Genomic DNA, 27651 nt, shown 5'->3' with positions numbered 1-27651 from the left:
ATGATGCCCATGGACTTCATGAGAAACCTCTCGACCAGGCACCAGGTATGAGACGAAATATTGGTGTCTACAAACAGATGACCAGAATATCTATTTCTTAGACAACCTTGGTTTTAATCTTCATAGACAGGATCATCTAGATCACAACACTTGAACTGGCTAGTGACTCCCCTGTTTATTATTATTATTACTATCATTATAATCTTTTTTATTTTACAAATGAAGTAGTAATTTTCTAACAGGGTCGAGGTTCGTCAGAAATTAAATTCATTGTAGTCTCATTATTATTTCTATGATGAATTAATGCTCATTCCTTGGCACTGCCTAGGTCAAGCTTCGTGAAAAGGAAACACAGTTCATTGAAGTCCCTTTATCAGTGTCCATTGAGACATTTTCTGGTGATGTGGCATAATTTATAGCATCTTTACATTTAAAAAATCTCAACAATATTTAGTTCAAGATTTACAGAAGCCAGTAACTTTAACATGGTATTGAGAAGCCAAGAACTTTAACATGGTATTGAGAAGCCAAGAACTTTTCGATGGTATTGAAAAGCCAAGAACTTTAACATGGTAATTTAATGTTATAATGTAGTGAGGGTTGTGTTGGATTGTGTTTATTTATTTATATTACATTTCATATTCGATTACCCCCTCCCCCCAAATATAAAACAAGCAAAGTAATTTTTAAAATACTTAAGAAAAAAAAACAACTTCGCTTCATGTGGGACAGAGTTCCTACGCAGAACAATTGTTTAATAATAAGCATTATCTTTAGTTCAATGCTGTCATCATAGGAAGAGAAGATCTTAATAATAAAATCATTATATTGTGTATAATTATAATTAATCTCGTTACAATTAAATACTACTTTCTATATCTTCCTTATTTTGAAGTACGAGTACTAGATTGTTTGGAAGTACAGACTGACGTGTTCCTCTTTACACAAATCAAACGTCTGCTGATAAAGTCATTAAGATGAAATCAGGATTTGTTTATTACCGCCATTGTTCCGATATCTCCAAAAGTGTTTTCTAGTTGTCTCCCTTGGTCTATTCCCAGACTCGACTTGTCAGCCCGCATCACTCGTGAGTAGTTCACATTCTTCAAATAGTTGCCTCAAAATAAAAATAAAATGAGTGCAGAGAGGGGTAGGGGTAATAAATAGAACGGAAGGTGAATTCTTATTGTCCATTGGTGCAAGAGGTGATAGGAAGAGTTGGACTAGGTCCAGAGAAGGAAAGATCTCATTCATTTCTGTAGGTCAGAGACTTTTCTCAGTATTTCGTTACTTAAGAGTTTAAAGAAAGACAAAATTATTTTATTTCTCTCTCCCTCTCTCTCCTATCTCTCTCCCTCATTCTCTAGCAGACGACCTCTGAATACTGATGGAGAAGGTCTAATAAAAAACAAAACATTAAATGAGAAATAGTTGTCTCCTCAACTTCTCTTTCGTTTGAACTCTCAGTTCTCTCCCTTTATATGCCTTCTTTCTATAGTAGCAACCTTCTCTCTTCTCTCTCTTTCTTTCTTTCTCTTTTTCTCTATATTTCTTTCTGTCTCTCTTTTTCTCTCTCTCTCTTTCTTTCTGTCTCTTTTTCTCTCTCTCTCTCTTTCTTTCTGTCTCTTTTTCTTTCTCTTTCTTTCTTTCTGTCTCTTTTTCTCTCTCTCTCTTTCTTTCTGTCTCTTTTTCTCTCTCTCTCTCTTTCTTTCTGTCTCTTTTTCTCTCTCTCTCTTTCTCTCTTTTTCTCTCCCTCTCTCTTTTTTTCTGTCTCTTTTTCTCTCTCTTTCTTTCTGTCTCTTTTTCTCTCTCTTTCTTTCTGTCTCTTTTTTTCTCTCTCTCTTTCTTTCTTTCTTTTTTTCTCTATATTTCTTTCTGTCTCTTTTTTTTCTCTCTCTCTTTCTTTCTGTCTCTTTTTCTCTCTCTTTCTTTCTGTCTCTTTTTTCTCTCTCTCTTTCTTTCTGTCTCTTTTTCTCTCTCTTTCTTTCTGTCTCTTTTTCTCTCTCTTTCTTTCTGTCTCTTTTTTCTCTCTCTCTTTCTTTCTGTCTCTTTTTCTCTCTCTTTCTTTCTGTCTCTTTTTCTCTCTCTTTCTTTCTATCTCTTTTTTTCTCTCTCTCTTTCTTTCTTTCTCTTTTTCTCTATATTTCTTTCTGTCTCTCTTTTTCTCTCTCTCTTTCTTTCTGTCTCTTTTTCTCTCTCTTTCTTTCTGTCTCTTTTTTCTCTCTCTCTCTTTCTTTCTGTCTCTTTTTCTCTCTCTTTCTTTCTGTCTCTTTTTCTCTCTCTTTCTTTCTATCTCTTTTTTTCTCTCTCTCTTTCTTTCTTTCTCTTTTTCTCTATATTTCTTTCTGTCTCTCCTTTTCTCACTCTCTTTCTTTCTGTCTCTTTTTCTCTCTCTTTCTTTCTGTCTCTTTTTTTCTCTCTCTCTCTTTCTTTCTGTCTCTCTTTTTCTCTCTCTCTCTTTCTTTCTGTCTCTTTTTCTCTCTCTTTCTTTCTGTCTCTTTTTTCTATCTCTCTTTCTTTCTGTCTCTTTTTCTCTCTCTCTCTTTCTTTCTGTCTCTTTTTCTCTCTCTTTCTTTCTGTCTCTTTTTCTCTCTCTTTCTTTCTGTCTCTCTTTTTCTCTCTCTCTCTTTCTTTCTGTCTCTTTTTCTCTCTCTTTCTTTCAGTCTCTCTTTTTCTCTCTCTTTCTTTCTGTCTCTTTTTTTTTCTCTCTCTCTTTCATACTGTCTCTTTTTCTCTCTCTTTCTTTCTGTCTCTTTTTTTTTCTCTCTCTCTTTCTTTCTGTCTCTTTTCTCTCTTTCTTTCTGTCTCTTTTTCTCTTTCTCTCTTTCTGTCTCTTTTTCTCTCTCTCTTTCTTTCTTTCTCTTTTTCTCTATATTTCTTTCTGTCTCTCTTTTTCTCTCTCTCTCTCTTTCTTTCTTTCTCTTTTTCTCTCTAATTCTTTCCCTCCTCCCTCTTTCTCTTTCCTTATCTCTTTATTTCTGTATCTCTCATTTTCTTTATTTCCCTCTCTTAATCTTGTTTTCTATTGCACTATCTCTTTCTTCTCTTTCGATCTCTTGTTCTCTCTTTCACGTTATCTAAGCTCTCTAAATCAGTGTTTCCCAAACTGTGTTCCACGTGAGTCCTCAGTGGTTTCACAAAGCATTGACCACCACGTGAATGACTTAGACTTAGACTTAGGTCCTCCCGCGCCTTTCGGCGCATTGGGCGGCAAGCTGTCTCCATAATGATCTGTCACTGGCAATGTCTGAAGCCTCCTCCCTCCTGGTGTCCACTGTTCTGAGGTCCTCCATGAAGGTGTGTCGCCAGGTAATACGAGGACGTCCCTGTTTGCGCTTTCCTCGTTTTGGCTTCCATGTTATCGCAACTCTTGGTGTGCGTAATTCATTTTGACGTAGAACATGTCCCGCAAACCTCATGCGACGCTCAGTCACAACCTCACTAAGTGTTCGACTTCCAGTTCGGCATAGGATTTCCTTGTTTGAGATCCGGTCTGTGTAACTGACTCCCAAAATCCGTCTCAGCCATCTCTGTTGAGCCACATTTAGTCTTTTCTCAATTTTGACAGATGACTTCCACGTCTCACATGCAAAAGGGAGTGATTGTAAAGCTTCCGAAAAAGGGCAACTTGGCAGACTGCAACAACTGGAGGGGCATTACTCTCCTCTCTGTCCCAGGCAAAGTTTTCAGCACTGTTTTGTTGAGACGGCTTCAACAGTCTGTAGATGAAAGGCTCAGAGAAGAACAAGCAGGTTTCCGAAGAGGCAGATCATGTACAGAGCAGATTTTCGTTTTACGAAATATCATAGAACAAAGTCTTGAGTACCAACAACGGCTAACAATCAGTTTTGTGGACTTCAAAAAAGCGTTTGATAGTGTCCACCGAGAATCACTATGGAAAATAGTTAGAGAATACGGTATCCCAGAAAAATTCGTCCAGATCCTACGACACCTTTACAGTCAGTCTAGTTGCTGCATTAAAACAGAAGAGGGAACAACAGAGTTTTTTTACAATCGAGACAGGTGTGAGACAGGGGTGCATCTTATCTCCCTTCCTTTTCCTCCTAGCCATCGACTACATAATGAGGAGAGCAATGAACCAGACTGCCTTTGGTATTCCATGGCATGAACAACTCCGATTGACGGACTTGGACTTTGCTGATGATGTTGCACTACTCGGGGCTACAAATAAATGCATTCAAGAAATGACGGAGAGCCTAGACAGAGAGGCACCCAAAATTGGCCTCCGCATTAACTTGGATAAGACTAAAATTATGCGAGTGGGATATAAGGCAAAGGGTGTCCCCTTCAGACTTGGCGAGTTAAAGCTTGAAGAGCTGGACAAGTTCACGTACCTTGGCAGCATCATAACAAATGATGGAGATGCTTACCATGATGTAGCGTGCCGAATAGGAAAGGCAGGGAGCATTTTCCAAAGGCTGCAGCCTATTTGGACTAGCCAAGCCATTGGACTCGAGACAAAAATACATCTTCTCAACACAATCGTCATTCCAACGTGAATGAATCTCTCTAGAAAATAAGCCAAGTGTTCCGTTACATGCTAAGAATGTTCAAAATGTTCCGTTAACGCAAAAAGTTTGAGAACCACTGCTCTAAATACAATACATCAATTCTGATTCTAATGCTGTTCGTGTGTTATTTCCCTTTTACAAACGTCCCTCCTGCCAAAGCGAGGCTAGGTCAGGTCAGCATTACATTGGTAAGGTCACCAACAGGTAACAAGAGAGGCAACTGTTGTGATCGTGATGCATACAATTTTGAATCTATTACCTCCCATGAATCAGTTTTCTATTTTTTCTACCTGTTCCGCCACTCAAATCCTAATAATGTTCAAAAATAAATCTGTAAATTTAAATCTAGCTCTACAAGGGGACAAGTCTCGTTATTTTAGGATTGAAGCCATTCTGAAGTGTATTAGATTAGAGTAGGCCTAACACCTTTAGTAAAATCACTAAATTCAAAAACCCTTCAGGGATTAAACTATTATCTTCAATTACATAACAAAACCTAATGAAATACTCAAAAAGATACCAAGATAAAGGCACATTCCCTTCTCTATATGCTAGACCAGGATAGTGTAGACTCTCCTTTTCATTTAAAGCGATTAGAACATGGAATGGATTGTCTGAATCAGACTGACCTAGGGACACGCGTAGGAAAGGTAGAAAAGAACAAACAATGCTGGAACTTTTCTGCAAGAGTTACTCCAAGAAGATGTCTCTGTTATCCGTCCTACGAAACTAAATTGGAAAGTTTCGGGTTTGAGCCGGTTTATACGAGTACAGTAGAGATGAAATGAACTAGACATTTACGAAAACAATAGAGGTAGTCTAATTGATCATATAGCCTACTAACACATTTTAGGATTATCCAGTATCCTGTATGCTGTATCCTGTATGCTGTATCCGCGATTAGCTAGGGGAGAAACTTCAAAGAAATCCGCTATATCAGAAGAACAACAACCCATTAATGACACTGTCTTCAAGAAACTGCTCAGACACACACATAATTGTCATGCAGTGATAATATTATAATAAACAAGCAGTTCCCTAAACAAGCAGTTCACTAAACAAGCAGTTCACTAAACAAGCAGTTCACTAAACAAGCAGTTCCCTTAACACAAACTCCTCAAACCATTACATTTTATTGTTACCTGTTCAGAAAAAAAAAAAAGAAACCTATCATTCTGTCTCTGACATGCTGCATGTTATCAGTTCATTACCTGGTGACTTTATCACCTGAGTTTCTTCAACATGTTGGTAACTACTAGACCCCCTCAACTAAGATGCATCAGTTCCACATACACAGTACAGGTGAGAAACTATCTGGCACGCACTCAAAATACAGGTAAAAGTGTTTTGTTTTTTTTTCTACGAGTATTCTAAGATTATTTTTTTCACAAAAAGTTGCCCTGAGTGTGCTGGGTTTTTTTTCCCACCCAGTTTTCCTCCCCAGATACCTATTCTTTATTCCAAGACTTTCTCTGACAGATACACAGAGTCTAACTAGGTGAAGATACAAACAGAACAACGCATTCCTTGCTGATCGAACTGACTTACAGTGGTGCTGGCTTGTGTCGGAGTGGATTAGGCTCGCGCTTCAGTAAGTTGGGACTAATATGTTTCTAGCTCAGTTCGAAGTGTTGGCTTGTTCTTTTTTTATGTTGAAACTAGTAACTAGATAACATTTCTTTGCTGGGGGGCGGAGTATGTTGACTATTACTGATGATTAAGGCTTAGAGGTACACACAGAAGGTTCTAGAGCGACTTTGATGTTTTGTTTACTTGTAGGTGAGTGCTGTGAGAGTGATCTCAGAATTTAAGGCAGCTCCCTCACTGCACATGTTATGGTTTCATTTAGAACAGCTTTGTGTGCATGTGTTCTGGTCTTCACAGCAAAGTTTGAAAGTATGTGTTTCATTTTGGTGTAGTTGATGTTTTTTTTTGGTTGTTGTTGTTGTTGTTGTCCTTGTATTGGTGAAATTTGTTGTATTTTTGTTTGTTATTTCGCTTATGTTTGTATTTTTGTCTGATGTTTCACTTATGTTTGTATTTTTGTTTGTTGTTTCCACTTATGTTTGTATTTTTGTTTGTTGTTTCACTTATGTTTGTATTTTTGTCTGTTGTTTCACTTATGTTTGTATTTTTGTTTGTTTTTTCACTTATGGTTGTATTTTTGTTTGTTGTTTCGAATATGATTGTCGTTTTAATTGTTGTTTTGGTTGTTGATGCCCTGTAGCTATGGGGGGGGGGGGGGTAGAAAAAGGCTATGACGGTGATGTTTGATAAAGATTTTTACACTTATCTTTACCTACTATGACATCCATGCGAATAGATATATACCTTTTTTATAACAAACATGAATTAGTTCAATGTATCAAGAGTTGTATTTCACCTTCAGTGACACGTGAGTACACACATCTTAGTTTCTACTAAAGAAAACGTAAACAGTTTGATATAATGGAAAGTTAGAGAATAAAATGTGACAAAAGTGCAGAATGTAAATACAATAAAAAAAACACGATGGCTTCCAAATAATAGATGCCATAGAACTCAATCTAAGCTTTGCTTTCTTTTTTAAAAAGTTTTTTTTTGTGTAAATATTTCCTTGTTGTCTTTATTTTTTAATCTAGAAATCGCTTTAATTGATACTGACGTACGTGTGTGCCATACCGACATAACATTTACAAGCTAGACATCACATTCTAAACACATTAACAATGTTACATTCTAAACACATTGACTATGTTACATTCTAAACACATTGACTATGTTACATTCTAAATACTTTGACAATATTGCTTGCTAAACACATTGACTATGTTAAATAGACATCTCTGATTATGTCTACCTCCGGGAAGTAGCTAGATAATCTAGCCAATGTCTTAGTGCAGACTTGTCATTCAGATTCATGTTTCCTTTTTCTTATGTCTTGAAGGGGAAACAACCCGTCATCCCCTTTTTACCAGCCACTTTTGGAGCTATATTTCGTCAAAGAAATTATTGAACTTGTCTAAACCGATATTAAATCATGCAGACAGAGCCTTTTTTTTTTCGACATCCAGATGGATCTATTTCCCATACAGATCTAGAGCTACATTTTCCCCATGTAACAGATTGTCGTTGAAATGCGCCGCTGTTTTAGACAGTTTGGGTGACAGGGGAGGAAATCTATCATTGAGATCGGATTATCTCCCTTTCGAACATTTTGCAGATCCCAATTTATTGATGGGCAAATATTCCAGAGAGGAGAATTAATGCTGACTTTGCAGTCTATAAATAAATAAGTCTAAAAGCCTCTTATTGATACTTGTAAATGGCACTATTCCAGAGCATAAATATTATTATATTCAAAATGAACATGCACAAGGAATATCCCAAACCTTGGACTTGTTATGATTATCTTTACTATAGTAATAAAATTTCCCCAAAAAAATTGTACATGTTGATTTCCATACCCAAACGTTGAAACCAGCTTTCTAATAGCTTTTCTAATAATTCTATTTAAAAGTGACAGACAAACAGACAGACGACACAAAACTAGCATTAGCTTTTCATATTATGTAGGACTATAAAAAAATACAGTGTTATTGACGGTCTTTGACTTTTTGTTGGGGATAAACTGCGCCACTGCACAACCCACTGTATAATAAATGTTGTACCTTAAACATTGATCATCTCCTCTTCCACTAGACCTAGTCTTACAACGATACATTTATACCAAATCCTTAGTGGACCCAAGGAGGTAGGAATATCGGGGAGGAGAATATTTCTGCTCCAGATTAATTCAATTTTAAAAACTTACCTCCCCTGAAGTCTCTTAAAACGTGGTGTATTTTTAAGGAAAAAAAAACTGCTTGTATTTTTAATTTAAAAAATTAAACGCTTCGATTTCAGAAAACAAAATAAAGTAGACTTTGCACCTTAACTTTGCAAGATCTAAAACATCATAGTATTGTATTTTCTTGTCTTGCTCTTGTGATCTAAACGTGACAGACGAACTGACGGACAGACAGATCACACACAACATACAGCGGATCTTTAATTTCCAGTGATATTATAATTTCTTATTTGATATGATACCGCACAGTAATATCCTTTAAACGTAAACAGGCACCCAATACAAGAAGTAACTGACAGATTACTTAGAACTAAATTCACACAAGGATCCAATATCACCAGTTGACTTTACAATTTTTACTTTCGCCTGTGTATCTTGTTGAGAAGATCAATATATCACAATTACACCATGTCAAAGCACATCCAAATTGACTGTCGCAGTTATCTCACTTACCTGCAATGTCGCAATCTGTGGGCAGTGGAGACCAATAGTTCGATGCCATGTCACATGTCTGTACGACGTGGTAACAAGCGATTGGTCCCCATTGCCCACAGGTTGTGACGTCACAGGTCAGTGTTCAGGCCGACTTTGATCATTGGTCACTGTTATCCAATAGATGTACGGCTTCTAGACCAGTGTTGTAGCAACCGTTGCGTGAAGGGATTTATTGCGTCCGGGCCCATGACTACAACAGGTCCGGCCTTGGATAATTGGATGCCCTAGGAAAATGAATTTGGTGGCCCTAATAGGAATATAAAAATAAATGGTCATTGATTTGTAATTCAAGGTCACATGTACACTACAACTCTAGTGTGAATTAATGTGTAAGGTCATGTTTTAGTGCAAATGACCCACAGGGCAGCCTACGAGTTTTGCTGTAGGCTCTCCTAGTAAAATTGTTATAGTATTATTTTTAATTTTACTCTAGATCTTCCCTCAAAACATTAGCATACACTGTACCCTTTAGTAATGTTTTTAAACATTTCTGACTCTCTTGTTTTCTGTTGTGTTCTAGATTTCGATGTGACAAGTAATTCCCCTTGAACCCAGAGTTCCAAGAATAGTTGCACGCGCCAAGACAGGGGACAAGAAGAAAAAACAAAAGTATTGATTCAGTTTTGTGTATCCAGAGTTCTCTCTCTTGGTGTGCCAGACATCGCATCGCTCCATGTTCCAGGCTTTTTCGTCTGCTTGGCCAGACTGCGGGGTGGTGGCGGCGGGTGGCTCCTGCTCGAGTTGAAAACATCGCCACGGTCATCCACTGACCAGGGACTTAGGCTGGACACTGCAGGGGCTGTATGGCGCTAGCACTTTCAAGGCTATTAATTTGATATTTAAAGAAAGCTGAAAAAGGGGAAGTAATAGATGGCGTCTTTTGGTGATTTTGTTAATATAAGATGGTAGTGTCCTCCCTTGGATGTGGATTACATCGTTGTGTAGAGTCGCTTCAATTCTGACTTGGAACTTTAATCGTCCCAGTGCGTGCTTTTTTCCAAAGTAATTCAGGTAAGTTGATAGGTCTACATTTACGGTTTAGGTGTGGTTATTTATTTGTGGGTATGGCTGGGTGTGCGCGTGTGTGTGTTTTAAAAAGAAAGAAAAAGAAAGAAAAATATGAAATGAAAGGAAATATGTATGAGTGGAAAGAAATGCTTTGGAGGGACTGACAGATTGAGAAATGGAGACATGACAGAAAAGAAATCAAACATTGTTGGATTATTTGTTATATCAAAGTCTTGGTCAGTTAAAAAGAACAATGTCTATTATGTAATACAGATTTACACACATTTATTTGTCTGTTAATAGAAACAGAAAGAAAGATCATATTGGTGAGATACAATTTAAAAGAAAAAGAGAGAAAGATCATATTGGTGAGATACAATTTAATAGAAAAAGAGAGAAAGATCATATTGGTGAGATACAATTTAATAGAAAAAGAGAAAGATCATATTGGTGAGATACAATTTAAGAGAAAAAGAGAGAAAGATCATATTGGTGAGATACAATTTAAGAGAAAAAGAGAGAAAGATCATATTGGTGAGATACAATTTAATAGAAAAAGAGAGAAAGATCATATTGGTGAGATACAATTTAATAGAAAAAGAGAGAAAGATCATATTGGTGAGATACAATTTAATAGAAAAAGAGAGAAAGATCATATTGGTGAGATACAATTTAAAAGAAAAAGAGAGAAAGATCATATTGGTGAGATACAATTTAATAGAAAAAGAGAAAGATCATATTGGTGAGATACAATTTAAGAGAAAAAGAGAGAAAGATCATATTGGTGAGATACAATTTAAGAGAAAAAGAGAGAAAGATCATATTGGTGAGATACAATTTAAGAGAAAAAGAGAGAAAGATCATATTGGTGAGATACAATTTAATAGAAAAAGAGAGAAAGATCATATTGGTGAGATACAATTTAAAAGAAAAAGAGAGAAAGATCATATTGGTGAGATACAATTTAATAGAAAAAGAGAGAAAGATCATATTGGTGAGATACAATTTAAAAGAAAAAGAGAGAAAGATCATATTGGTGAGATACAATTTAATAGAAAAAGAGAGAAAGATCATATTGGTGAGATACAATTTAATAGAAAAAGAGAGAAAGATCATATTGGTGAGATACAATTTAAAAGAAAAAGAGAGAAAGATCATATTGGTGAGATACAATTTAATAGAAAAAGAGAAAGATCATATTGGTGAGATACAATTTAAGAGAAAAAGAGAGAAAGATCATATTGGTGAGATACAATTTAAGAGAAAAAGAGAGAAAGATCATATTGGTGAGATACAATTTAAGAGAAAAAGAGAGAAAGATCATATTGGTGAGATACAATTTAATAGAAAAAGAGAGAAAGATCATATTGGTGAGATACAATTTAAAAGAAAAAGAGAGAAAGATCATATTGGTGAGATACAATTTAATAGAAAAAGAGAGAAAGATCATATTGGTGAGATACAATTTAAAAGAAAAAGAGAGAAAGATCATATTGGTGAGATACAATTTAATAGAAAAAGAGAAAGATCATATTGGTGAGATACAATTTAATAGAAAAAGAGAGAAAGATCATATTGGTGAGATACAATTTAATAGAAAAAGAGAAAGATCATATAGGATAGATACAATTTAATAGAAAAAGAGAGAAAGATCATATTGGTGAGATACAATTTAATAGAAAAAGAGAGAAAGATCATATTGGTGAGATACAATTTAATAGAAACAGAAAGAAAGATCATATTGGTGAGATACAATTTAATAGAAAAAGAGAGAAAGATCATATTGGTGAGATACAATTTAATAGAAAAAGAGAAAGATCATATTGGTGAGATACAATTTAATAGAAAAAGAGAGAAAGATCTCTATCCAATGTCCATCATATCACAATCAGTCAGCATGGATCACTGTTTAGGACTTCTTTTACGTTGTAATCAATTTACCACACGAACACTCAAACTTAATATTGCGTCATTTAGATACCTTAATGAGTAGCAGGATGTTTCAGGTGTATAGGTTATTCACTGTCCTCCACCAGGACTCATAAAACATTCTTTCTCAAAGTTAGTCCCTGTCCACCAGGACTCATAAAACATTCTTTTTCACAGTTAGTCACTGTCCTCCACCAGGACTCATAAAACATTCTTTCTCAAGTTGACATCTTTTAGTTTTGAAACTCCGAAGATGACATCATGATGTTTTATCCATCCAGTTCAAGTTAATGACATGCTGACATTGTCCTATATTTCTACTAACTCTCCATTTCTGGCCCCCCACCTTACTGTTCTCCTAACTTATCGACACTGCATATTTCATAATGGCTAAATTATCACAATTTAAAAAAAGAAAAGAATGAAGTTTCTGTGAGAGCCTTGCGTCTTAAAAATAATAAATTTACTTATAACTTACGGAGTTATCATAACGTCATGTTTATTGACATCTCATATAACTGACTTGAGTTATCATAACGTCATGTTTATTGACATTTCATATAACTGACTGAGTTATCCAAACATTTTGTGTTGCTGAAGCCTTAGCCGATAATCTCCCTTTTCATCTTGTCTTCCTTATTATGTCCCTTTGCAGGCTCTTGAATCCCCCCCCCCCCTGCCCCTCCGTTTAAACACGAGAATAATGACCTCGCCCCTGTTTCTTTTCTAACCACATTCCTGATCCATCCTTCTGTTGATTTGTTTCTATTTCTAAAGCCCTCAGGACCTACTCGTTATATACAGACACTCAGGTTTTAATGTTGAAAGTAAAAACACGATTTAAAAAAAAAAAAGTTTATAAAGTAAAAACGTACATTGACCAAAACAATGCCATAATGGAAAACTTGAAACAAATGAGATAAAACAAAAACTAAACACGAGAACATTGGACACTAGACTTACAGTGGTTACTGAGAGAAGAACTTGTCAGAAATAGGGGGAAGGTTTCCATGCTGCCTTGTCAAAAGCAATTTAAATAAATATGAAAACTTGCTCCATTCTGAATTCGGTCTTGACATCTCGAGCCTCCGAAATGGAAGGCCGACGTGCTAGCAAATGAGCTATTCAAGTACTTTTAAAAATAGAATGTTTTAAATTCTTTTTTTTTTTTAAAGTCTATAGTTTAACATTTTTAGTGAACGAATTGTATACACAAGTCTTATCGCTCATTAGCTTAGCAAATTTCTATGTACTACGATTTTGATTAACAATAAATAATTGTCCAAAGTTTCAACTTGATCCGAGAATGGGAAGTGGGAGAAATGATGTGTACAAACATTCCACCAAGATATAGACACAGTAAGAAAGCTCTGTAAAAATGTAGAAAACTTCTGAAGTCTTAATAAGCCGTTCGTCTGACGTTTCATTTCTTCTGTGGGCATAGACTTCGAGCGACTGTATACCACCGACTCATGAAAGGATATGAGTTGCGGGCCGTAGTTTAAGAATTACTGGCCGTTGTCTGTTATTCTGTTATGAGTTCATTACAATGTGATATTTATTGTTTCTGTTGCATGCTATTTTCCTTCCTCTTCTACTCTACTTCCGGTGTAGTACATAAAGACTCAAGGCTCCTCGTACGCCTTCATCTAACGTGCCTCCATACTAGAATCCTCTGGCACTACTGCCTTATAAATAACCATGTTCAGCTGGAGGCCGGAGTTGACGCTCTAGAAGCACTACTTATCATCCGCCCTAGAGATAGCTAAATCTGAAAGGGGAACTTTACTTTATTATTATTTGAAGGCTGCGCTGGGTAGGACACTTAGCCCGCATGGCGGACGGCCACATGCCAAATGCGATCTTTATTAGAGAGTTTTAAGCGCTATCTATACCCTCAATGGCTTAGAGGAAAGTAGCTAGCAGCAGATGGCCTCTGAAGACAGTTTTAGAGCTCTCACGAAGGCCGCGGGACACACATTTTAGGAGCAAAGAAAAATAAGTCCCACGGCGGACAACGGCATTGTCTGCACAAGATGCCGAAAAATATGCAGGTCACATCTGGGTTTGCGTAGTCATGGGAAACACTAGGCTCACCCTTAATCATCGGATTCGTAGACATTGCCATCATTATTACTACCTGAAGATTTAACCTTGATTCTTGATTTAGTCATTTTCTATGTTATTCTATAATTACCTACGATAAACATACAAATCTATATCTAAGATCAGTAATGTTGAGCTATCTATGTTACTGGTTAATAAGTGTATGAATCAGGTTATTCCCCTTTTTTAAACTATATTTTCTTTCCAGTCCCTCGGTACTGTCCCCTGTATAAGTAAGGGCTGAAAGTAATAAATTTTGAAGCTGGCTCGTTTATTGGTTGAGTGAATGCCCAACCTGGGACAGTAGTCCAGATGATTGATTTGGTTTAAAGCTAGTGAATAGTCTGTTCTTTCATGTCTATATCGCTTATGTTTTCTACTTCATTGAAATGTTGCGGTATTTCATTGTCTCCTGCAGCTTTGGGGCTAGTTTATTATGGAGTTGGGGGATGGTGGGGTAATATGAGCATCTGTGGGTTTTTTTTAATAGGTCAGTATTGTATCAAATGTGTCCTAGTGGAAAGGAGGCTAAGCTAAGAAACCACATCCGCAATTTAAATCCACGTTGTGGATTGCAAGATCAGTCTAATAATTTTATTTTTTTTTAAATTATTTTTTTTTACAAAATTCGGTGGTTCTCCTTATGTTACAGCACATTTGTTGAAGGCCTAAATGCTTACAATGTAAGTTGTGGTAAAAGAATTAAAGACATTTCAAACTTAGATCGAATTATAAAATTTTGTGTACAGCGAAAACAAAACCTTCCACATAGAAACAAAAATGTCATTGGGCAGGTTTTAATGACTAGCAAAGCTGAACGAAAATTTAGTTCTTATCTGGCAAACAGAGAGATCGATTAGAAATAAAGAGACGAGGTCAAGGGGGTGCAACCTGAACTCTGACCCGTTCTTCATAACATGACATAAATAGTCTCCCTCAACATTAACACATACCTAAACACTTGTACCTAAACACTTGTACCTAAACACTTGTACCTAAGCACTTGTATTTCTTGTTTCACAACATTTGTGTGGATGTTAACACATACCTAAACACTTGTATTTTTGAATGACAACATTAATATAAAGATTCTGAAAAAAAAAACACTTCACAAAGAAATTGTAACTGATCACTGGGTGAGATTCTTAGAATGACTTATATGCCATTGATAAAAGGGGATTGATCATTGTGTACTTTATTAAATATCAAACAGTTGACGAGGTAGTTGTAATGTCATGGTAAGCAAGCAGTAGTACAAAAACATGCACCAACAATACAATTGTCTGGACAGCTTAGTTGAAGAAACAAATCTCCACGGCATTATACAACAAATAAGTTCAAGACAAGAGACATGTTTACATTTAATACATACATCTCTTTGTGGAAATTCAGAAAGAACTAAACTATAAGTCAAGTACTATCAATTCTGAGAGACGTTCTGTTTCTTGACAATCTTTTTTTGTTGTATCGCCAGGTCAATTGGTAATATACAGTGAAGGGCATATTCACTGGTCAATTCGGATTAATCTTGAACTTAGTATAAGATGAACACTCCGGATTAAAGTAAGAAGAGTCCTCGGTGCAGAATTTTTTGGAGACTCCTAGACATATTCGAAATCTTTAATAAAGGTCCTCCTTATATCACTTATTGATCATTCTACTGAAATCTAATAGCAAGACATAGTTTAAAAGAAAGAAAGAGAAAGCTTGTCAATTTAAAAAAAAAAAATAAGTTCAATGTTTAAATATGCAATGCAATTTATGTTTTTAAAATTGTATATTTTGTATGTTTTTGAGTTTGACGAGAGTAAGGCCATGGGTGACCCATTGCCGTGCATTTGAAACTGCATTTATATATTACGAACACGCTACAAATGGAGACTTCTGAATCAGGACAAAGCTGAAGTACTTGGTATTTGTATATCCTTGGGTTCAGTTTTCCAAGAGAACCGATAGCTGCACACATTTGATTTCCTTTATAAGAACTCAACGCATTAAATCTTGATGACTCAAAGGGAGACGAACAAGACCTGCACAATGTCCGCGTGTCTCCGCTGAATTCTATAGACACACATTTTTTATTTCCACCAATTCAGTGTTGATATTAACAACTTTGTAGTCAACTAGCCGGATATGACCCGCGGCCTGCGGGCTTAAGCTTGGGTATTACTGATCTACTGGATTGAATTTAGATCTGGTCAAACTTGAAGAATGTTCCCTTCGCATTTTTATTTAGCCACAAAAACGAAAGTAGAATGTGACAATGGGTTTACCCGTTCAGCCGACATAGTGATATCAATGTAAAATACTGTGAAAACGGTCTACCCAATTTGTAAAGAAACTTTCGTACTTTATTAGAGATATAATTAGGTCCTTTTTGTCTATTTTTAGGAAACCCCCCCCCCCGGGTTGTGGAAGGGACATTAAACATACACAACAATGTCCACAATGAAAGAACATTTATTCATTTATATCAAGTTTTATCAAGATTGGTCAAACCGTTTTCATTTTTATTCGGGACATACATACATGCATATTAGCAATTATACATAGAACACTGAACAAGACAAAAGATAAAGGCACATTCCTCGTTCCATATGCTAGGACAAATTTGTACAAGTGCTCCTTCTTCCCTAGTGATAGAATGGGTTACCTGAGCTAGCCAGGAAAACCAATGACTTGGCAGAATTTAAGTCATTGGTTACCTTTCATGACTAGATTGACCTTGGGACACGCGTAGGTCGTAATCATCTTTTTTTTAAAAATTAACGTCTGTATTTTATAAGATAAGATAAAATATATACATACATACATACATATCATACATACATACATACATACATACATACATACATATCATACATACATACATACATACATACATACATACATACATACATACATACATACATACTTACATACATACATACGCCTTATTTTCTGCTTTATATTATAGATATAATCAGTACGCTTCATTAATGGAACTGTAATGGCGAAAAGTCTACCTCCCAGGTAACCAACTATGACTGGTTATCTCGTGAGTACCTAAAAAACTACTGACTATATTTAATTTAATCCAGGGAATACTGGGACTATTTCACCTGTAAAGAAATATGTTTTATAATTCATAGTACATACTTGACATTTGTCTGCCGCTCCTCCTACTATAGTACCCTCCTAATGGAAATGTGACCTTGATGAAGAGTCCAATACTTCCAACTGCGGTGTAAAACACTTGAAGTGTTGCAAACTTTTAACTGTCGCCTATAATTAGTGTCTAGAACGTCGTCTCCAAACTGCAGCATCCCCAGAACCTGTGGTTGTTTTCCTAGAAGTACTTCCCCCTCCCCCCAACTGTAGTGTAGGTGTTACTATTTGACTTTATGTATTGAAAAAAAGAAAACATTGTGAGTTAAGCCTTCCCTGTTCCTGTCCCATAAATCTTGTTACCTTCTGCTTCCTGACACCTTAAAGTACAACTGCAGCCTCCCATCTGCCCCTTGACCGGAACTTTACTTATATGTCCGGAACAAAAAGAGTGTACCGTGGCTAAAGCACCACCTGTGTTACCCTTCCCTTCTCTTTTCTGTCTCTCTCTGTATCTCTCTCAGTAGCTCTCTGTTTCTCTCTCTCTCTCACACACACACACTCAATCCCTTTCTCTCTGTCTCATTCTCTGTTTCTCTCTATCACTCTCTCACTCTCTCTCTCTCTCTCTCATTATTCCCCCCCCCCACAACGTGTCCTCACACAGACGCTCACACACAACCCAGACGTGTCATTGATCTATAGACAGGAATGTTGCACACGTACGACATAATTGTGTCAAAACCCTAGAGGGAGGCTATTTTTGTCGAGGGCTTAGCCGCCCCTGTATCTCTTTCCAGTCTTGCACCGACTTCCCCACCCCCTCCCTAGTTTTAAGCCTGAGCCCTGCGTCCAAGACATCAACTAGATATTTGCTGACATAGCTATTAAAAATGTTCTGTACTTCTATAGATAATATCAAAAATATTGCTGGCTTTATACTATAACGATGAGAAATATTAGTCTGTAGATATCATATATACTAACATGACAAAGTGATTTCAATAGCGCTGAAATAATTTTCAAATATAAATCTACGTGTTTTGTCGGAGAGAGACAGAAAGGTGTTTCATGATTGTCTGTGAGTACCGTGCATTGTGGTTTTAAATATAGAGAAATCCAAACATTCTTTTTTTTAACAAACACATTTTCGGCTTCTTCATTATATATGCATGAAATCAGGGAATTGGCTTTGAACTTAAGTGGTCGTTCTGTTTGTGTGTGTGTATTTGTCCTGTCCTAGACAAGAGACTTGCTAATGCTCTGGAACACTTGTAGATGTAGAACTAAGCGACTACAAAACGGAACAGCTGAAAGTGAAGTCAATTAACGGCAGACATCGACCTGCAATGTGCACACCTCACGCACCTGGAGAGTTAATGAAGTGGTCAGGACATCACAGAACCAATCCGTTCCTTTACCTGTATGTCCGACCTGGGCCTTGCAGAGCAGGGAACAATAGAGAGATTAGTACAAACAAAATGTGTGGAACTAGGCGTCATGGGGGGGGGGGAACAGACAGTTGGGAGACCTCATGTTACGAAACTGACATCAGTTAGGAAACAAATTTATTTAGGAAATAGACATCGTTTTAGGAAACAGATATTATGTTGGGAACAGAAGTCCATGTAGGAAACAGACATTATATTGGGAAATTGGCGCCATATGGTGAAATAGACATTATTTGAGGAAACAGACATTATATTGGGAAATTGGCCCCATATGGTGAAATAGACATTATTTGAGGAAACAGACATTATATTGGGAAATTGGCGCCATATGGTGAAATAGACATTATTTGAGGAAACAGACATTATATTGGGAAATTGGCGCCATATGGTGAAATAGACATTATTTGAGGAAACAGACATTATATTGGGAAATTGGCGCCATATGGTGAAATAGACATTATTTGAGGAAACAGACATTATGTTGGGAAATTGGCGCCATATGGTGAAATAGACATTATTTGAGGAAACAGACATTATGTTGGGAAATTGGCGCCATATGGTGAAATAGACATTATTTGAGGAAACAGACATTATATTGGGAAATTGGCGCCATATGGTGAAATAGACATTATTTGAGGAAACAGACATTATATTGGGAAATTGGCGCCATATGGTGAAATAGACATTATTTGAGGAAACAGACATTATATTGGGAAATTGGCGCCATATGGTGAAATAGACATTATTTGAGGAAACAAACATTATGTTGGGAAATTGGCGCCTTATGGTGAAATAGACATTATTTGAGGAAACAGACATTATATTGGGAAATTGGCGCCATAAGGTGAAATAGACATTATTTGAGGAAACAGACATTATGTTGGGAAATTGGCGCCTTATGGTGAAATAGACATTATTTGAGGAAACAGACATTATGTTGGGAAATTGGCGCCATATGGTGAAATAGACATTATTTGAGGAAACAGACATTATATTGGGAAATTGGCGTCATATGGTGAAATAGACATTATTTGAGGAAACAGACATTATGTTTGGATAAAGCGTTCTATGAGGAGACGTCATGAGAGAAAACGTAGGTCACCTGGGGAAGTGGTCTGGGGGGGGGAACAGACGTCCTGTAAGGGACAGACGTCAAGTGGGTAAGCATGGAAAGCTAGTAGTTCTTTCCAGTTTAATGTGAGGTGGGTGGATGTGGATTGTAGCAGGGAGGGTAGGGGTAAGAATCGTAATTAGAATCTACCACTAGGATGAATGTGATCAGACGGGAGGTAGCTCTGCAGTGGCAGTATTGGACACATATGAAGAGAATCTAGATCTAGACTTAAATCTTGAATCTATATTTAGATCTAGAACTAGGTCTAGATCTCTAAGTGTACACTAAATGAATATATGGAGAAGCTGTGGCTGAGGGGTAAAGCACTTGGAACCGTAAGTCCCGTGTTCGAATCGTGGAAAAGACTCTCGGTGGACCACATCGGGGGATCGATTTTGAGTTTGTGTTTCCACACAAACTGTCTTTGTAGCCTTGTTATTTATTTATTTACTTTTGCTTTTTCTGCATGTACCACGTGTCCGCTGTACCCCTCCGCCACCTAGCCTCCCTGACTGGCCAGTGCTAATTGTCATATTAGAAAACATATTCGCTTCGTGAGGTAGCAATAGTTAACATGAATCGATACGCTATACATATTGATTTCAGTCTGGTGTTACTGTTAGTGTTGCCATTTGCAAAGTAATGTTTTTATTTCCCTTTGAAAGTAACTCCCGGTGGCACAAACCTTGTTAAGAACCCCTGTTTAGTTGAGTGTTTTTTGTGGATTTTAGGCTGTTGATATACGTAGTGAGGGGGGGGGGTATGGTGGTGCTAACAGAGATTTGTTTCCCCAGGCCTCGTTTAACTGTATGTAGGAGATCAAGGATTATTGAAATGAAATGAAATGTCATTTAGTTTTCTTTGTTTCTGTGTTCCATAATGTCACAACAGACTCTGGCATTAATTAATAGGCCTAATAGGCATTCTCACTGACCCATTTCAAGTTAGGTTTTTGGCTATATAGACATGTGACTCTGAAAGTCTAGGGCTCTATATCAAGTTAAGTTTTTGGCTCTATAGACATGTGACTCTGAAAGTCTAGGGGTCTGTATCAAGTTAGGTTTTTTACTATATAGACTTGTGACTTGGCCATTAACATAGGGAAAAAAGGGAACTTATTCATGCAGTATTGAAATATATGTCAGTGATTTTGAAGTTCTTCCACTTACATAAGCTTTGTTTTTTTTTAAAAGATTTTTTTCGACTATTCCTTCCATGTCACTGTTGACTAGACAGAACATCAATCCCATGTGGTAGAAGTAAACACAAGATGTGTCTGCACTTTTCCCTCCAGATGTTTGGAGTCCTACCGACATCTTTTATTTAATAAACTTGGTTCAAGGGCAATCCTCGGTGTCTTGACGTCACACTGGCAGAAGACAAATCAATGAAAGTTACCGCCCTTCCCTCCTCCAGATCAACAACTTTTAATTTTTTTTTTCTTATCATACCTTTTTATCCCCCTTGAGCAGACTACGAGCTGCGTGTCTTGTCTTTCTTAGTTTAAATCAAATCAATCAATGGAGACGCTATTTCAAGACCGAGCAGCTACCAAAGACGTGCCATCACTCGAGTATAGTGTTTGACTTTTATTGTCTTGTTCCGTAATACACAAACAGAGCTGCAATTTTTCTCACCTCACAAATAGCAGACATTGTATTAGGTATTTATTTCCCCAACTGTTATCTTTAAACTATTCCACTTCGATCAGTTCGATCTCATGTATTAAAAACCCATTTCCAATCAAATGTTTTTCAAATAACAAAGTAGAAAGTACGATGTAGTATTTCTATTAAGTATGTCTTGTATTTCAAAGTCAATTATTACATTACATATACTAATAAACACATAATAAATATACTAATAAACACATAATAAATATACTAATAAACACATAATAAATATACTAATAAACACATAATAAATATACAACTAAACGAGCAAAATTTAAAATATTTATTTTGAAAAGGATTATCTAAGGTAAAGAACTCTACAGGTATAACCATGTATCTCTGTAATGTAGAAGCTATTTCCCTTTTCGATATCAATCAAAATGTGAAATTGCCAAAAATTAATTGACTAATTGGTTTTTAATTGATTTATGTTTTATTTGCTACATAAAATAATTGTTTAAAATTTCAACTTGATCCGATAATGGGTGTGGGAGAAATAATGTGTATAATTATCAAAGTGGAAAAAACTAAACACGTTTAGCCATATCTGAGTACTGAAGGATTAATTTCCCTTGTTGGAATAAAAAAAAGTTAAAAACTATAATTTATTGACTAATTAATTTTGTTTATTGAATCATGTTTTGTTAGGTACAATAAATATTGTGTGAAGTTTCTACTTGATTAGAGAATGGCTGATGGAGACATAATGTGTTCAAATGTTTTACTTGACCAACAGAGTGAGTTGAACTTTGCTTGGTAAGAATGTATTAAGACAGGCACTGAGAGCCGTAGATGGTTGAGAATGTTCATAATCAGGCTTATAGACTATTTATTAAAGTTAAAATTGCAATATGTTATAAATATGGTGCTTTAAAATGAGAATACGATTTGAGGGCTGAGTATTGCAGCTTGTGGCGACCAAACTAAAGGTTCCGATGTTGTGAGTATTGCAGCTTGTGGCGACCAAACTAAAGGTTCCGATGTTGTGAGTATTACAGCTTGTGGCGACCAAACTAAAGGTTCCGATGTTGTGAGTATTGCAGCTTGTGGCGACCAAACTAAAGGTTTCGATGTTGTGAGTATTGCAGCTTGTGGCGACCAAACTAAAGGTTCCGATGTTGTGAGTATTGCAGCTTGTGGCGACCAAACTAAAGGTTCCGATGTTGATTTTTTATGTCCACTCAGGGCCGGTCTTAGGCCACTGCAACATATGCGGCTGCAGTGGGCCCCGCACTTTCATAAGCCCCGCGCAAATTCTGGGAGTAAATTATTAAATTAAGCCATTTTTACGTATTATTAAAGGGTTATGGGAATTCCATGAAATTGCAACATATACGAAAACGTCATAAAAATGCACTGAAATTATTAAAATCTTCTGAAGACGTATGCAAGTCATTTCGGGGTTTCATTCAATATGGAAAACGCCAATAATACTCGGGATAAAAAAAAAGGCATGCTCAGCTTTCATTTAATAAAAATGTAATAATAAGGCAAATTTAAACCCAAAAAAGTTTAACGACTTAATTTACTTTAATAGTCGCTGGCATACAAAATAGATCTAAATCTATATCGACCACTTGAAAAACAATCAAAAGCGATATTTTGCTAGTCGATAGTAAATCTAAAAGGCAAATCTGAATGTTTATCGGAAAACTGCTATCTACTGTAGATGGCTCGTAAAGTTAATTTGACAATAATTTTTTTTTTGTACTTACTAAAGTATGAAAAAATGCATAGACAATTTTTTTTAAAAATACAAAATCTTAATTTTCACTTTTTATCCTTATCCCAACCATACTGGGTCCCGCGCAATCCGTTTCGCATAAGGCCCCGCAATCTGTAGGACCGGCCCTGTGTCCACTGAACATTTTTAAAGAGATTGTAAGGTGTTTGTTGTTGTGAATGCCACATGATACCCTCCTTAAATTGTTGGACCTTGTGGGGATCTTCTTGATCTAACTACAATATTTCACACAAGCTTCAAGGATCTAACACAATGTTATGGTGTAAGGCCATTTCCTGGACCTTGTGGGGATCTTCTTGATCTAACTACAATATTTCACACATGCTTCAAGGATCTAACACTATGTTATGGTGTAAGGATATTTCCACTTGTGGTAGGAATTCCAAAGAGCTATGGAAATGTTAATCTATCCTTGATGTATCGGGTCACAAAATCCAACTGAGAATTTGTTTATCAAGGTATTGTAATCATTGGTAGATTTATCAAGGAATATGTTTATCAAGCAGTACGGCCTCAAGCATAGGCAAACTAGGTAGCCGCTAGGGCCTCTGATTAATGAGGACATCGCACAGGACTCAAAGAATTTTTTTAATTATTAAAAACATTGCGAAACATGGATCAAGTCTCAAACGTAGCAAAACTGTATGGCTCTATGGCTCTATGTCTACTAGCCTAGCTCTATGTCTACTGGCCTGGCTCTATGTCTACTAGCCTAGCACTATGTCTACTGGCCTGGCTCTATGGCTCTATGTCTACTGGCCTGGCTCTATGTCTACTGGCCTGGCTCTATGTCTACTAGCCTGGCTCTATGTCTACTAGCCTAGCTCTATGTCTACTAGCCTGGCTCTATGTCTACTGGCCTGGCTCTATGGCTCTATGTCTTCTAGCCTAGCTCTATGTCTACTAGCCTGGCTCTATGTCTACTGGCCTGGCTCTATGGCTCTATGTCTACTAGCCTGGCTCTCTGTCTACTGGCCTGGCTCTATGGCTCTATGTCTACTAGCCTAGCTCTATGTCTACTAGGCTAGCTCTATGTCTACTGGCCTGGCTCTATGGCTCTATGTCTACTAGCCTGGCTCTATGGCTCTATGTCTACTGGCCTGGCTCTATGTCTACTGGCCTGGCTCTATGTCTACTGGCCTGGCTCTATGGCTCTATGTCTACTAGCCTAGCTCTATGGCTCTATGTCTACTAGCCTGGCTCTATGGCTCTATGTCTACTGGCCTGGCTCTATGTCTACTAGCCTGGCTCTATGGCTCTATGTGTACTGGCCTGGCTCTATGTCTACTAGCCTGGCTCTATGGCTCTATGTCTACTGGCCTGGCTCTATGTCTACTGGCCTGGCTCTATGTCTACTGGCCTGGCTCTATGGCTCTATGTCTACTAGCCTGGCTCTATGGCTCTATGTCTACTGGCCTGGCTCTATGTCTACTGGCCTGGCTCTATGTCTACTAGCCTGGCTCTATGTCTACTAGCCTAGCTCTAATTTAGGTTTCTACTTTGATTCAAGGCTTGTTTCTAATCTGGTGATTATGATTAGTTCATGAAGCTATCGGCGCTACACAAATGAAACTTAATTGTTGACTTAGATATAATACAGGACGGTTCATAATTCTTAACACATTTTATCGTCTTAATTATTTTTTGTTTGTTTTTTTTTCTATTTAATCTGGGGCCTCCAATTACCTAAGGCTGGCCTTTTATCAAGACAATGGAGACATTGATCTAACAGGGAATATGTTTGTCAAGAACGTAGACATTGATTTAACAAGGGAATATGTTTATGAAGAACGTACACATTGATTTCACAGGGAATATGTTTATCAAGAACGTAGACATTGATTTAACAGGGAATATGTTTATCGAGACAATGTAGACATTGATCTAACAAGGGAATATGTTTATCGAGACAATGTAGACATTGGGAAAAAAACACATCATAGATTAAGTCTTTAAAATACTTTCTTTTTAATCTTCAATAGGTAGATTTAAAAACTAGATCTACATTCCAGACATTCTCTTATTCTAGACAAGAAACAGATACTTTATTCACAAATTCATTATTAATAGAATTAGAATGACATTGATTCTAAAAACAATGAATTACTTGTTTATCACCCATGAAAATGACTTCTTGTATATTCTTAGTATCAGAGGAGAAAAATGACAATAAAAAAATCTCATTTCCATTTTTGAGAAGCATTAAATAATCTGCTCACAATGCAAGAAATTTAAAAGTTAGGCTTCAAATAGACAGACTCAATAAAAAAAAAGGCTTGGTCTAGAATAAAAAAGAAATGGGGAATAGAAGGGGGGAGAATCGAAAGCATGAGGAGACAATTTTAGAGAATTTCTTGGTTTTCCTTTTTATTGCCCATGAGTTTGATTGCTCGCGTGTAGTGTTCGAAAGGGAAATAAAAAGAAGGCTGTGGGGTGAGCTGGGAAGGCTGAACATTTTTTTTCCTTACTTGCACTAGTTTTTAGTTGTCATCATATAAGAAAGCTACCAGGGGGGAAGGGCGGCTGGAGGAGAAGGAGATAGACATCTAGAGAGTGAGCTACTGAGCATTGGCTTAGAGCAAAGTCAGCTAGCAAATAGGAGCCGTGAGATGAACAGCGGGTAGGATTTGAACTTAAGACTAACGTGACGATACGGCTGGAGTGTGTGATCTTTCCATCTATCGATCTATCTATCTATCGATATATCTATTTATTCTTTTATCTATCTATTTAAGTAACGAAGTAACAGAAAATCTTTATTTCAATACAAAATTCATCTTATTACAGTTACATTGACTTCACACTGGTGAATGGAATAACTAATGCTTGCAGTTATATTGTGGGACACCTCAGTTTGTTTTCTAAAATTTAAATATAATATTTTAATACCTTTTTTTTAATATTGTAAGCAAGATCGCCTTCCAATGGTTTTATAAACTTGGTTTTGTGATGGTGTGATCAATGTGTGGTTTTGGTGTGGTTAGTGTTTAGCTTTGGTGTGGTTAGTGCTTAGCTTTGGTGTGGTTAGTGTTTAGCTTTGGTGTGGTTAGTGTTTGGCTTTGGTGTGGTTAGTGTTTAGCTTTGGTGTGGTTAGTGTTTAGCTTTGGTGTGGTTAGTGTTTAGCTTTGTTGTGGTTAGTGTTTAGCTTTGGTGTGGTTAGTGCTTAGCTTTGGTGTGGTTAGTGTTTAGCTTTGGTGTGGTTAGTGCTTAGCTTTGGTGTGGTTAGTGTTTGGCTTTGGTGTGGTTAGTGTTTGGCTTTGGTGTGGTTAGTGTTTAGCTTTGGTGTGGTTAGTGTTTAGCTTTGGTGTGGTTAGTGTTTAGCTTTGTTGTGGTTAGTGTTTAGCTTTGGTGTGGTTAGTGCTTAGCTTTGGTGTGGTTAGTGTTTAGCTTTGGTGTGGTTAGTGCTTAGCTTTGGTGTGGTTAGTGTTTAGCTTTGGTGTGGTTAGTGTTTAGCTTTGGTGTATCTGTAGTGTAAACTAAAAAAAAGTAAAGTTCCCCCTATCAGACCTTGCGATCTATGGGGCACATGATTGAGGTCATCTGTTTCTATGGCCAACGGTTAATAAGCAGGGTGTCATGCACAACGACCAACCGCCTTTACTTTCCCCAACTTAAGTCAAGTACCCATTAGATTTGGGGCACCCTAAAAATTCCGAAATTAAAAATTACAGTCTTCGCCGAAATTCGAACCCAGAACCCCAGATTCGGAAGCCAAGCGCTCAATCACTCAGCCACAGCGCCCTTAGTGTAAGCTGTGATGACATATTATGGTGTCTGTCATGTTCTCATTCAATATGCAACTGATATTTCACAATCGAAGTTCCAGACAATATTCTGATTTATAAACACGTTCATATATTTTGTGTTCCATAAGAGATAAGAACTGTGAGATAGAGCAAGACTAAAAATGAGTTTCAAATATTCAATAATTTAAAACTTTTTTTTTTGGCATGATCTTCCACCACTATTCAATTCTAACGTGTTTATAAAACTACTTTCCACTTTCTGTTTACCATAAAACACTTTGCTAAGGTATATAAAATACAATTCTCAACTAGCCTATGGTACTAACCAGGGCCGGTCCTACAGACTTCTGGGCCCTATGCGAACGGATTGCGCGGGGCCTATTCTGGGTTGTGATAAGGATAATAAGTGAAAATGAAGATTTTATATAGAAACTAAATTCGTCTTTATTCACTCCTTCCAAATCGCTGTCCAATGAACTTTACGAGCTATCTATAGCAGATAGAGTTTGTCAACAAAAAGCCGATAAACATTCACATCTGCCTTTTAGATTTACTATCGACTAGCAAAATATGGCTTTTAATTTTTTTAGAGGTCGAGAAAGATTTAGATCTGTATTTGTATGCCAGTGACTATTAAAGTAAATTAAGAATTAGAACTTCTTGTTTTGGTTAAAATTCGCATAATTACATAGACATAAATAAATATAGACTGGAAAAAGGAAGTAGCTTCATGTAACTTGAAAACATGTATATCTAATCTATTGTATTAGGATTTTCGAATTATCAGAAGTTGCTTGATCTTCATTCTTAGAGATTAAACAAAACTATTGTAATACTTATATAGGTTATGGCTGAAATAGATGAGATGAATACTTAACTTTTATACTGCTCATAAATGCTGTATAATAAAGTACACAACATTGCAAGTCACAAATTT

At 36.7% G+C, this 27651-nt stretch overlaps 1 protein-coding gene across 3 annotated transcripts in view; it reads left to right on the top strand.

Moving 5' to 3' along the window:
- The first annotated feature begins 5979 nt into the window (after positions 1–5979).
- LOC106060855 (ras-interacting protein RIP3-like) overlaps positions 5980–27651 on the top strand; it is a 215055-nt gene continuing 193383 nt past the window's right edge. For 2 of the 3 annotated variants that reach the window (XM_056029793.1, XM_056029795.1), the window contains exons 1-2: positions 5981–6123; positions 9377–9867. The gene's annotated coding sequence lies outside the window, so the exon portion shown is untranslated. Of the gene's footprint in view, positions 6124–9376; positions 9868–27651 lie in introns of all 3 variants that reach the window. The other variant, XM_056029782.1, reaches the window with a different exon arrangement.

Source organism: Biomphalaria glabrata, chromosome 5 (genome assembly GCF_947242115.1).
Source record: "Biomphalaria glabrata chromosome 5, xgBioGlab47.1, whole genome shotgun sequence".
Taxonomy (NCBI): domain Eukaryota; kingdom Metazoa; phylum Mollusca; class Gastropoda; family Planorbidae; genus Biomphalaria; species Biomphalaria glabrata.
The sequence above is the reverse complement of the archived record's forward strand: the minus strand, read 5'-3'. Positions and strand labels throughout refer to the sequence as shown.